At 41.3% G+C, this 12,500-nt stretch overlaps 1 protein-coding gene across 6 annotated transcripts in view; it reads left to right on the plus strand.

The window, feature by feature from the left end:
* The window catches only part of tenm3 (teneurin transmembrane protein 3), a 229,339-nt gene that overhangs the window by 103,739 nt on the left and 113,100 nt on the right, over window positions 1-12,500 (plus strand). The window lies entirely within an intron of this gene.

Raw genomic sequence — 12,500 nt, forward strand, 5'->3', positions numbered from 1 at the left:
GAATGATAAACGCCATCCTAAGACTGGCGCTGCCTACAAATCTGTTTTCCCCTTTGATTCCTGCAGATTCGTGTGTGTCAGTATTTACGGTAAGACCCAGTTAAAAGAAGCTCGTCACTGCAAATAAACAGATGTAAAAAGTCTTTCTGTCTCTTTCATCGTGATGACAGTCACTCTGAAGAAGAACGTACAATGAGGAATTCTGAAATTAGTGAGCTAAGGATGGACTTAACCTGTGCTGTTTGAACCACGCTGCAGTAAACTGGATTGCCATGGTAACTAATGGCTGCTTTGAGTACCTGTGCCATACTGTGAGCATGACAGGTGCACATAAGCAACGGTGTTTTTAAAGCAGAAATTCCAGGATCAGAACTGCTCAAAGACTATAGCAGTGTGCTGTGTTTCTGTACTATATTTGTCATCTGGAGGCTTGACTTCTTAAAAAAATGAATAATCCAGATGAAAGATTGTAACAAGTACATAGTGATGAAAGACAGCAGTTCATTGCTTGCTCCAGTCTATAGGCATCAAATGAATACAGTTCCCCACTGTGCTGCACATTGCACAAACCCATTAAGTGGACGACTTTGAAATGGTGGCCTCAGCTGAGACGAGAGAAAATACAGATATTTAGGAAAAACATATTCAAAAACGACTTTCAGTTTCTCTGAAGACAATAAAAAGAGAATTAAACATTTGTGCCTCCCAGATTTTTGTTAGGTCACGATGTCATTTCAGATTAGATTAACACTCCAAAATAAAATATCAACTATTTGTCTTGATCATTTTGTGAAATTTTAAACAATGGCATATTCTTTTTTATTTTCTTTCTTCTTTATTTTTGTGGCCCTCATGACAAGGATGACCAACATACACATGTGTATGTGATCTTTGCCAGTCCTCTTTTTTCTGGTCTGTTATGTTGTGTATCAAAGAGGGCAAAATGTAACACAATAAATCCCACAGATAAAACATTCAAGTAACAATGATCGAAACACAGAATGAACCTGTGAGCTCAGAAACCGCACACTGCCACAATCAACACTGAACGTTGATAGTTGATATTAGTGGGGTAATGTGCTGAGCCAGAAACATGCAGGAACATCTCCATCAGTGTTCAGCGTTCTTGTTCAGGCTCAGCAGAGGCCAGACAGCACATGTTGCTCCCACCTAGATTGTAGAAGCATCCAAGAAGCAGGACAGCTAGCATCACTCAAGCCTGCGGACAGCATAGAGACCTGAAGCCTGTGGAGGACATCGGTTCTGACAAACAGGGCAAACCCTCAACAGCACAGGTCGACATCTCCACCACCCCAAGACAGAGCAAGAGGTGCCCACCTTGCCCCAGAGAGCCAGGCACAAGGACTGGGCATCACGGTCACAGGGATGACCTGAGGTTTGCAACATGTGGGCAAGCAGAGAAAGGCCTTACGCATCCATGCCCTGCAACAAATCACATCACCCAAGCCAGGAGGGGGAGGCATGGCATCCAGACAAGGGACTGTAGAGGGAGCAGTGCACCATAAATCCATTGTGGTAGGACACAAGAATTCCCAATCGTGTCCAAAAGAATAAAAAACTCAATTAACTCATGCTGGAGCTCCAAGAATGATCAGGTGCTGCCTGCAGGGACTCTAAGCAGCAGTGTGATGCTGCATCACAGACTAGAAGACTTAATAATGAAAAACATTGACCTTGTGTCATCTCGTTGCAATAAAACCAGGAGCAATAAAGCCAACTGTATACTTAAATCAACTCAATAATAATAATAATATGCTGTGCTTAAATGTTTTTAAGGGACAGAATTTCTTTTATTTAAGGAAGTTTGTTCAATAAGGAAATTCAACCAATCATTATTACTAAGCAATTGTTAACATGACATATTATTGTTACATATTATTTCATTTTAGACCAAATTCATGATTGTAGTTTGTAACTGCAGTCGATAATGTGGGTGACAGTGATCAAAACTGTAGGTGCAGAATAAGTGAGGGCTGTATTATGGACACCTAGTGGTTCGCATTGGTTGGTTTGCATTTAGAGGTCGTCATGCTGTCTTTGACAAACACATGCACACACCACTTTGAAGCATTGAGGTATTCCCCCCACTGATGAGGACACAACTGGGTCCTGCTTTGTGCAGGGGGCTTATGTTAATGACACACAAGACAGGTGTCGAACCAAGTGTTACCATTTTCTAATAAATGTGATTCTTAGTTTAAAGCTAAAGTACATCCTAATTTATGCTTGGTGAACATGAACACTTTTTCAAGATACATATTATATGTTAAAGTTTCTTTTTGCCAGTTTACTGTGTTACAAAGTTATTTACTGGCATGGTTACATTGTTGTTTTCTTCTGAAATAACTCCGTGAGGTGGTCCTGTACCAGACACACATGAGGCACAGAATGAAACCAAAGTTAAATGACGAAATGCACGTAAATTAAAAATATTATGTCACCATGGCGATGTGTGTGAGTAGATATTGTGAGTAGAAATGTGTTGTTATAGCAGATACAACATTTACACTTGACTACATTTTTGTTAAACAAGCATCAACATGGTTCTAATCCTCTTTGTGTCAGTTCCATTGTAATCAAGACCAGATGATTGTTAAGTGTCTTAATGTAAAACAGGTTGAAAATAGTGCATATGAAGTGATATTGTTACAAGATTAGTTAGGGCTGACAGCGGGCTACTTTCAGCTAAGAGCACCGCTTACAATCATTTCACACTTGATTATCCGTGTCTGTCTCTTTCTGCTGTAATCGATTTGTGCTGCACACATGCACACGCTTTATTCTGCTATTTACTTCACTTTCCATGTTTTTTGTGAAGTTCCAATAATATGTCTTTATTCAGAAACCCAAATCCTTAAGTTCATATTCAACAATTGGGCTGTCCTAAAAAAAAAATCAGATTTCTTCATTTCTTTTGGATATTTGTTCCACTTTAATGTTTCAGATCATCAAACAACTTAGACAAAGACCTAAGATAAACTAAGTAAATACAAAATGCATTTTTTAAATCATGTTTTCACTTATTAAGGGGAAAAAGCTGCCTGGCAGTATGTAAAAACATATATACCACCTGAACCTAATTATCAGTTGTGCTTAGAACTGCAATCATGTGTTTGGCAACGAGTTTGGAAGAATAATTATTGAGCCACACTGGAGTTTTTTGACTATGAATAATATATATGTTTAAGGTCATATCAAAGCATGTCAGTCTGATCTGGTAGGACTTTGATTAGGTCACTCCAAAACCATCATTTCAGTTTCTTTGAGTCATTCATATCTAAACCAAGTGAACTTGAGCTTCAGGACACAAACATTGTTCTTAAGAATTTTGTGGTAGAGAGCAGAGTTCATGGTTCCACGTCATCCAGGTCCTGAGGCAGCAAAGCCATGACTCTAAAGCTACCACTGCCATGTTTGACTGTTGGCATGATGTTCTTTTTTTTCTTTGCCAGGAGTTTAACTTTATTCACACCAGTCTGTAGTATATGTTTCTAAATATTCGGGGGATCAATCTTTGGCTCATGTGAGACGAGCATTTGTGTTGTTTTTTGTCAGCAGTGGTTTTCACTGCCCCACTCTCTTTTTTTATTGCGCTTGGAATAATTTTAAGAGACTGGCTACTAAAAGAAAGGTTCACTACTCTTCCAAGTTTACCTTCATTTGTGGATAATGACTCTCACCAGGATCTGTTGAAGTTCCAGACTGACAGTGACTTTGTTCTCTGTTCTTTAGTTTCTATAAATTGTTGCTTTCTGTGATCTTACAGCTTACACCTCTTTGTCATTCAGGTTATATGTAAGAAATTTATTGATTCAACATTTCTGGTATTGATCAGGCCCGGCTGTGGCTTGTGAAATTGAGCTCAGCATTCCAAAAAAATGTGGTCAGCTAAGTTTAACAAGGTGGGGCTTTAAGTAAGTAAACTTTATTAAAAACCAACTCCCAAAACTACTTGGACTCAAGTGCTTGATTAAGGACAGTTTTTTTCTTCTTTTTTTGAAATAATGAAAATTCAGGGCTACTCAAGGTCTTGAATAATAGCTTGTAGTACCATATCAGCCTATTAGAGCACTTCGCTCTCGCTCTGCAGGCCTACTTGTTGTTCCTAGAGTATTTAAAAGTAGAATGGGAGGCAGAGCCTTCAGTTTTCAGGCCCCTCTTCTGTGGAACCAGCTTCCAGTTTGGATTCAGGAGACAGACACTATCTCTACTTTCAAGATTAGGCTTCAAACTTTCCTTTTTGCTAAAGCATATAGTTAGGGCTGGACCAGGTGACCCTGAATCCTCCCTTAGTTATGCTGCAATAGACGTAGGCTGCCGGGGGATTCCCATGATGCACTGGGTGTTTCTTCTTTGGTCACCTTTTTCACTCATGTGTTTATAAACCTCTCTGCGTTTAATTATTACTCATTATAATCTCTGGCTCTCTTCCACAGCATGTCTTTGTCTTGTCTTCATTCTCTCAGCGGTAACAGCAGATGCCTGAGCCTGGCAGTGCTGGAAGTTTCTTCCTGTTAGAAGGGAGTTTTTCCTTCCCATTGTCGCCAAAGTGCTTGGTCATAGGATTTGATGTGATTGTTGGGGTTTTCTCTTTTTTCTTTTTATTATTGTAGGGTCTACCTTACAATATAAAGCGCCTGGAGGCGACTGTTGTTGTGATTTGTTGTTGTATACATAGAATTGAATTGAACTGAATTAATTAGCCGAATGAGACATAAAGGAAAGCATTTTCATATGTGATGGAATTAATAATAAATCACTTAAAAGTACAAGACAAAAAAGAAGAAAATGTAACAAAGTGATTTTAAAGTTTCAACTATGTTTTAACTCATGTTGCAGTGAGGTCACAGAGAGAGAGAGAGAGGATGATAAGGTGTGCATGGATGTGATTGGGTTTAAGAGTACCTGTGGAAGTTGTTCTTCCCTGTGTCTTTGGAACATTGGATCTAAGAGTTCATCGTCATCGTCTCAGTTTATCTCCTCTCTAAGATCTGAACAAAATCAGCAACCGCACTAATTCATCTCCTCGATTTATGTGGTGGTTTGTTATGTTGATGTAGATGTTTGTACTTTTTTAAATTGATGAGTTAATGTACCAAAATATAATACAGTCATCATTTCTGGGTAACAAACTCCTGGCATGAACTTAGTGTAATGTAATGAATGTAATTACAAATCCTTCCTTATTGTTTTGGGCCATTGTTTGGTCGAGTGATTGAGCATCTCTCATGCCTTTGATTACACACTAAAACACTACTTTACACAAAATCAGTCCATGATTCATCTGCTGGTTTCTCACTTTTGCCTTCTTTTCCTCTCTCTGTCTCTCTCTTCACATATTGCCCACAGGCACGTATTAATTGAAGAGCCCTTCTTATAATTGGTTCTAATTGTTAATCACACAGCCCTATTAGAGAACAGTCTAATTAGAATTACAGATGATCATTAGCTGAGGTCCTGTCATTAATTGAACATTGTGACCTTGATAATTACTGTAGGCCTACATGGATTCTATGTGCTAAATAGAAATTTCATATTGACTCTGAAATTTTCCAAAGACGGATTTTTTCTTTTAATGAACCTCTAGAAAGTCATCTGTATATGACCCATTGTCCTTTGGTTGACTGTTGTAGAGGGCTAATAACCTGTTTATCTTGCTAGTGTCAAGAACAAGATGAGCTCTCTGACAACTTTTTCATCTTCATTCTCAACAGTTTCTGTCTGAGGACTCAAGAAATGTAGCCTGTGGTAGCAGCTTTAATTAGCTTTGTTTTTCAGGTGATTATCTTTCAGGTAATACTGACGAACCGCACGTTGCAGGTGGGAGCACCACTTGTTGCAGCTACATATTCCACTTCAGTATCTTTTTCAAAAATACCTGGCCATAAACTAACTGGCCCCTCAGCTGCCTTTTTCTCCTTTTCCGTTCACGTTACTAAAGTTTAAAGGACTGGCAGTCTGTCCAGACTGTGCCCACTCATTTGTCTACCTGTATGTCAGCTGTTATAGAAACACCTGTGACACTAAGATGGATAAGCAATTCAAACTAACTTCCCTCAAGAATAACCTGGCTATGATGTGGCCAGAATATTTGTCTGCATGAACACTTTGGACACTTCTTATTGACTTAATAGATATTACAAAACTCTCAAAGATGTCGTTAACATCCTAAATATGTCAAGTATCCCAAACAAATATTGTTAACCCTGTGATTGCATTTTATGTTTAACTACAATTAGCTGTAGATGTAGATGAATGATGGGTCATAAACTAAATGAGGGCTTGATGTTAGATTTGGGAGAGTACAGAGTTTGGAAGTGTCAGGGTCCTGGGTCTCTTGACCCAGCGTTTCAGTTCTTTGTAATTTTTGTATCATTGTACTTGTGTGAGTTTCTATGGTTTCTAGTTTCGATCCCTTGCCCTTCATGTTTCTCTATGTCCCCTCTGTTCTGTGTAAGTCTGTGTCTGCATGTTTGAGTTCCCCTCTGTGTCTCTCGGTTCTTAGAGTCCTCTGCCTTATGGTTTACGTCTGTGTTTCTTAGTTGCTGTCTCCACTGTGTCAAGTTCGCGTCTCTGTGTGATCCTTCCTGTTTTACTTTGAAGGTCCGTGACTTATGTGAATGTGTCCTGCTTTGCTTGTCTCGTCAGTTCTAATTTCCCCCAGCTGTGCTCTCCTTCTGTGTCTCATTCTCCTCGTTACTTCCCAGTGTATTTAGACCCTGTGTTTCTCTGTGTCAGTGTTGTGTCGTACCCTCAACAAGCTGTGTGTGTTTTGCCTCCGTGTTACCAGTGTTTTGTTTCCAGCTCCAGCTCCAGCTCCAGCTCCAGCTCTAGCTCTAGTTCCAGTTCCAGTTCAGTATTCTGCTTCAGTGTTTTAGTCCACCAGCGTTTTTGTTTGTCTTTTGGTGAGTTTAGTTAGTAAGAGGTTTTCCAGCAATAAAGCTGCGCTTTAAGTTGAACTTCTGTGTCTGAGTCCTGCATTTTGGATCCACCACTCCTGCTTGCCCGCCTGCCACACAGCCAACCATGACAGGAAGTGTACAGCCTGCGTGAAAAACTCATTTAATCACTGGATGTCATCCATTGGTTATTGAATCGCAATTTTAAAGCTTTAACATTAATGTTTTGGTTACTGCCATGTTTGCTTTTCTGAGCCAGAAGTGACAATATTTGGATGAAAGACTGTATCCTAGCTAGCCATCTTTAGTTAGTAGCCGCATCTGTTCAAAACAGTCAGAGGCGCTAACAGTGGTAAGAGCCAAGATGGGGTCTCTGCATCATAGAAATATAACCTGGTGTACCACATTAGCTACCTAACACTGTTCTCACATGGCAGAGTTTCTTATTGTAAAATGTTGGCCATTTTATCTGTCAAGAGTATTTACCACGGTTATTGTAGTTGTTTACGTAGCTTCCGACGCTAATGCTAAGGCTACTCCTACTGAGACAATTGGAGGGCTACACAACGCCATCAGTGAGCTAAACTAAACACCTGGATAGCTTCATAGTGATTGCAGGAGATTTTAACCACACCAGTTTAAAGGCTGTGCTCCCTAAGTTCAAGCAATGTGTGGATTTTAAAACCAGAGGAGGGAGCATGTTGCACTTTGTGTATACAAACCACCCAGATGCATGCAAGACTACCCCCCCCCCCCCCCCCCACACACACACACACACACACACACACACACACACACACCCACCCACCCCTCGGCTGCTCTGATCAACTTTTCATTATGCTGGTGTCTGCTTACAAACCACTTCTGAGGCATAGCAGGCCAGTAACGAAACTGTCACGTCTGCCAAGGCGAGCCATGTGGTGTTGGAGGGAGAAAGGACCCAAAATGCAGGCAGTAGATGATAATGCTAGTGATGTTTATTTACAAAGTGGCGTAGTGGCAAAACAGGCAATGAGGGATGGCAAATAACTAAAGAAACCTAAACTGGGAAAACTAAATAACAAACCTGAGATGATACCAAACAGTGTGAGAGGCAGAGAGACGCAGATAAGGAAAAAGACACCGTGGAACACAGACGAACCAGCAACAGGCAGGAGAACACACAGGAGTCCAAAAACAACCAAAGGAAACCCCCCGAAGCACAGAGAGCAGATCCAAAACAGTTCGGGAGGCCGACCCGGAGGACGGCGGCACAGCAGTCCAGAACAGTTCATCTCCGGAGGCTGGCCATGCGGAAGGCAGTGGTGACGGCGACACAAGTCTGGAGGCCGGCCGCGCGGAAGGCAGCGGCAGCGTTCAGGAGGTCGTCCACAGTGGCGATGATGCCCAACATGCGGCCTGGCAGATGACCGACGATGGTGAGGCGGCAGTTGGGGACCTGAAGGCGGCGTGGCCCCGCAGCACCAGGCGAGGCAGAAGCTGAAGCGGAGGCTGCTGCAGGCGAAGCGGAGGATGAGGGTGCTGCAGGCGAAGCGGAGGATGCTGCTGCTGCAGGCGAGGGTGAATGATGCTGATGCTGCAGGCGAGGGTGGCGCTGCAGGCGAGGATGATGGCCGGACGGGCTCCTCGGACCCCCCAGCAAAAACAGTCACAGAACCAATGCTAGTGATGTTTATTAACAAAGTGGCGTAGTGGCAAAACAGGCAATGAGGGATGACAAATAACTAAAGAAACCTAAACTGGGAAAAAATGTCCACCACATTACACTCGGTCATCACCCATCTGGACCTGAAAGATACCTTCGCCAGACTCCTGTACATTGGGTTTAGCTCATGATTTCACAGAGACTAATAGAGAAACTCTCCTTACTTGGCCTGAACACCACCGTATGTCTCTGGATCCTGGTCTTTCTGACTGAGAGACCTCAGTCTCTCCATGTTGGGAAAAACAACTCCAAGCCTATTACACTGAGCACTGGATCTTCTCAAGGCTGTGTTCTCAGCCCACTGTTGTTTATGCTGCTAACATACAACTGTGTATCTAGATATGAGGGTAACCTAATCATTAAGTTCGAATATGATACCACAGTGGTGGGACTGATTCGTGGAAATGATGAATCATTGCATTGAAAAAAAGTTGAACACCTTGAGGGCTGGTGTAGGGAGAACCATCGGGTGCTAAATGTAGCCGAAACATAAAAGGTGATCATCGACTTTCACAAGGTGTGGATCAAGCATGCTCCCCCCTTCACCATCAGCGGCCAATCAGTAGAGGGAGAGGAAGATGTCAGGTTCCTAGGTGTGGAGATCTTGCAAGGTCTGAACTAGCATCAGAAAATCTCAGTGATCCAAAAAGCAAAGAAAGGAGTTTGAAACAAGTCCCTCTCCTCACCAGCATCCTCAGAATTTTTTTAAGTGGTGTGGTTGTCATAATGTGTGTCAGCGTGGTATTCTAGCTGCAGTATGTCAGACAAAACATGACTGCAGAGACTAGTTGGAGCAGCCGAGAGTTTCCTTTCCTCTGTCCAAGACCTCTTCCAGAGATTCTGCAGGAATAGGCCACTAAACATAATAAAGGACCCCTCACACCGTATCCATAAATGTTCTTAACTGATGCCATCAGGCAAACGGTTCCACGTTAACAGAGGCTGAACCTGCAGACTGAACCTGCAGACTGAACCTGCAGACTGAACCTACAGACTGAACCTGCAGACTGAACCTACAGACTGAACCTACAGACTGAACCTGCAGACTGAACCTGCAGACTGAACCTGCAGACTGAACCTACAGACTGAACCTGCAGACTGAACCTACAGACTAGGGCTGGGCGATATATCAAAAAGTTATCGTTACCGAAATTTATGACTCTCATCGACGTCATTTTGCCCATGTCGGTAAATTCGGTATTTAAAAAAAAGAAAAGGCATGTGCAGGTTGGCGATGTTCATGTCCCTTTAAGACGCTGTGCTACGTTACAGACTTGACGGGGTGGAGTCACATGACTCTACTACCTGTAAAAAGACGAGACACGGGTGAACAAATGGAGGACGATTTAAATGTTGAAGCAGCAGCGACGGAGGTAGAGCTGGTGGAGGAGGAAGAGGAGACGCTTGTTAACAAAAAAAATGCATCATCAATCGTTTGGCAACATTTATGATTCAACAAGGATGATATTGATCAAAAAATTGTTAAATGTAAACTCTGCAAAAAGACTGTTGCGTCAAGTCAAGGTAACACAACCAACCTCTTCCACCACCTGCAGCACAACCATGTGATTCAATTCGAAGACATAAAAAAAGCTCAAAGCGAGAAGAGAGTAGGACCAGCAAAAACGTCTTCCTCCACCAGGCAGCGGTCAATAACCGAAGCATTTGCTAGTACTCAACTATATGAGCGAACTTCAAAAAGATGGCAAGAAATCACAAATGCTATAGGCTACCACATAGCAAAAGACATGGCTCCTATTGCTACAGTGGAACGCAACGGGTTCAGACACTTCATGAAAATAATTGACAATACGAACTCCCATCACGAAAATATTTTTCAAAAACTATCATTCCCAGCATGTACAGCACAGAGAGGGAAAAGGTTGCTGCTGAATTGAGATACGTTAAGCACGTTGCAGCCACATCCGATCTCTGGTCCAGCCGTACAATGGAGCCGTATATTAGTCTCACAGTTCATTACATCGACAACAAATGGGAGCTGCGTACCAGAGTGCTCGAGACGGCCTATTTTCCATCTGATCACACGGGGGAGATGGTTGGACAGGGGTTGAGAGCGATGCTGTCTGCATGGGACATCAGTGAAGAGGACCTTGTTGCTATAACAACTGACAACGGCCCAAATATTGTGAAAGCTGTCAAGCTCAATAAATGGACACGGGTGCAATGTTTTGGGCACAGGCTGCACCTGGCAATCGGTAAGTGTGTACATCTTAATATATTTGGGTGGTGACATCTGGTGTGTTTTAAAGTGACTTTAATTCTGTGCGTCATATTCAAAATTGAAAGTATTAATGTTTGAATAATGTTTATATAGGCATAAAATACTTAAGACTGCTGAGCAGCAGTGTATCCAGAAAGTTTCTACAGAAGACTTATTGTGAGCCAGTGTTGATCATGTTGTGCTGTGAAATGTAGCAAAATACATGATTTTTAAAATGTTTTATTACTGTGCCAACCCTTTTTAACTTTGTAAATTAAAGATCCTGCCTGAAACCTGACATGGTCAATATGCTTGTGTTTCTTAGCAAGAACCTGGAGTAAACACTACTCAGGTAAACATCTACAACAGTAGTTTGATTGAACCGCTCAGGATACCAAGTCTGCTGCTGCCCCTTTTTGAAGTGCCCTGTTCAAGCCCTGCCTAATTTTAACTATCAGTGTTCTATTGAAGTTTTTTGCAAACAGCACTATTTAATGTTTTTGTTTAAGAGTTTATAGTTTTCACGAGTCACATGGCAGTGCTTAGTATTTATTATCGTTTTTTCTGTGTTCAATTGTTTACAAGTTCTAGTACCTCAAGGCCTTAGCAGAGATAGGCCTTTGTCCATGACGACATTACATTTGCACAATCATTGTTTACTTTGTGAATAGCCAATGTGAAACATATTTATTATTAAACTATTTTGTTTACAAGGGATACACATTTTTTAGAGAGCATGGTTACATATTGTATCCTACACTTTTTATTTTGTTCAGTTAATAAATCTTAACCACTAAAAGTACTTACTACTATTGTCTTCATTTATTTTCAGTGACATTTTACAGTCCTTTAAAGTGGTAATAATATAATTGCAATGAATAGGTCTAGGGGGAATAATATTATCAAAATAACTGGAGGAACTATGCTGCCTGCCACAGCCCCATCAAATGAAGAAAACAAAAACGTTTGTTTCTTTGGCACTTGGGGTGGTTATCGTCCATTTATCGTTATCGAGGTTAACTGCTCAATTTATCGTGATATTGATTTTAGGCCATATCGCCCAGCCCTACTACAGACTGAACCTGCAGAATGAACCGCTTTCTCCCACAAGCTGTTAGAATGCTGAACTGCTGTTTAGGACATATACAGTACTACACCCAAGACTGTGTGGCAATGTTTCAACCTTAGTTTTGATTATTTGTCATTCCTACACAGTCACTTTTACCAAACTGGTATTAACCACTGGTTGCTGCTTACAGCCAGTGAGAGGCTATTTTACAGCTAGACGTCTTGGGCAGTGTGTGTGTTTGTGAGGTTGCTTAATTGACGTTTGTTTGTGTGTGTTTTTAAAGGTTTGTGTTGACCCTGAGGAAACACGCCTTTATTTTGCCTGCACTTGTTGGACAGCAAATTGAGTTTAACCCTTTAATGACCTCTATCTCATCAACATGATCAATACTTGCCATACTTTCAAAGTGCTATCGACAAAACTCTTTTTTTTGTCTAAAATTAACATTGTTGTTAACAAAAAGTTGCCAAAAACACCCAATGTATCAAATGTGATACAAAAAATATCTAATAAAAACATATCATACACAACATGATATAGCAAAACAAAGTGGATTTTGTTATAAGGGTTATTAAACATCTCAGT

The sequence above is a fragment of the Astatotilapia calliptera genome, chromosome 6, assembly GCF_964374335.1.
Source record: "Astatotilapia calliptera chromosome 6, fAstCal68.1, whole genome shotgun sequence".
Lineage (NCBI taxonomy): Eukaryota > Metazoa > Chordata > Actinopteri > Cichliformes > Cichlidae > Astatotilapia > Astatotilapia calliptera.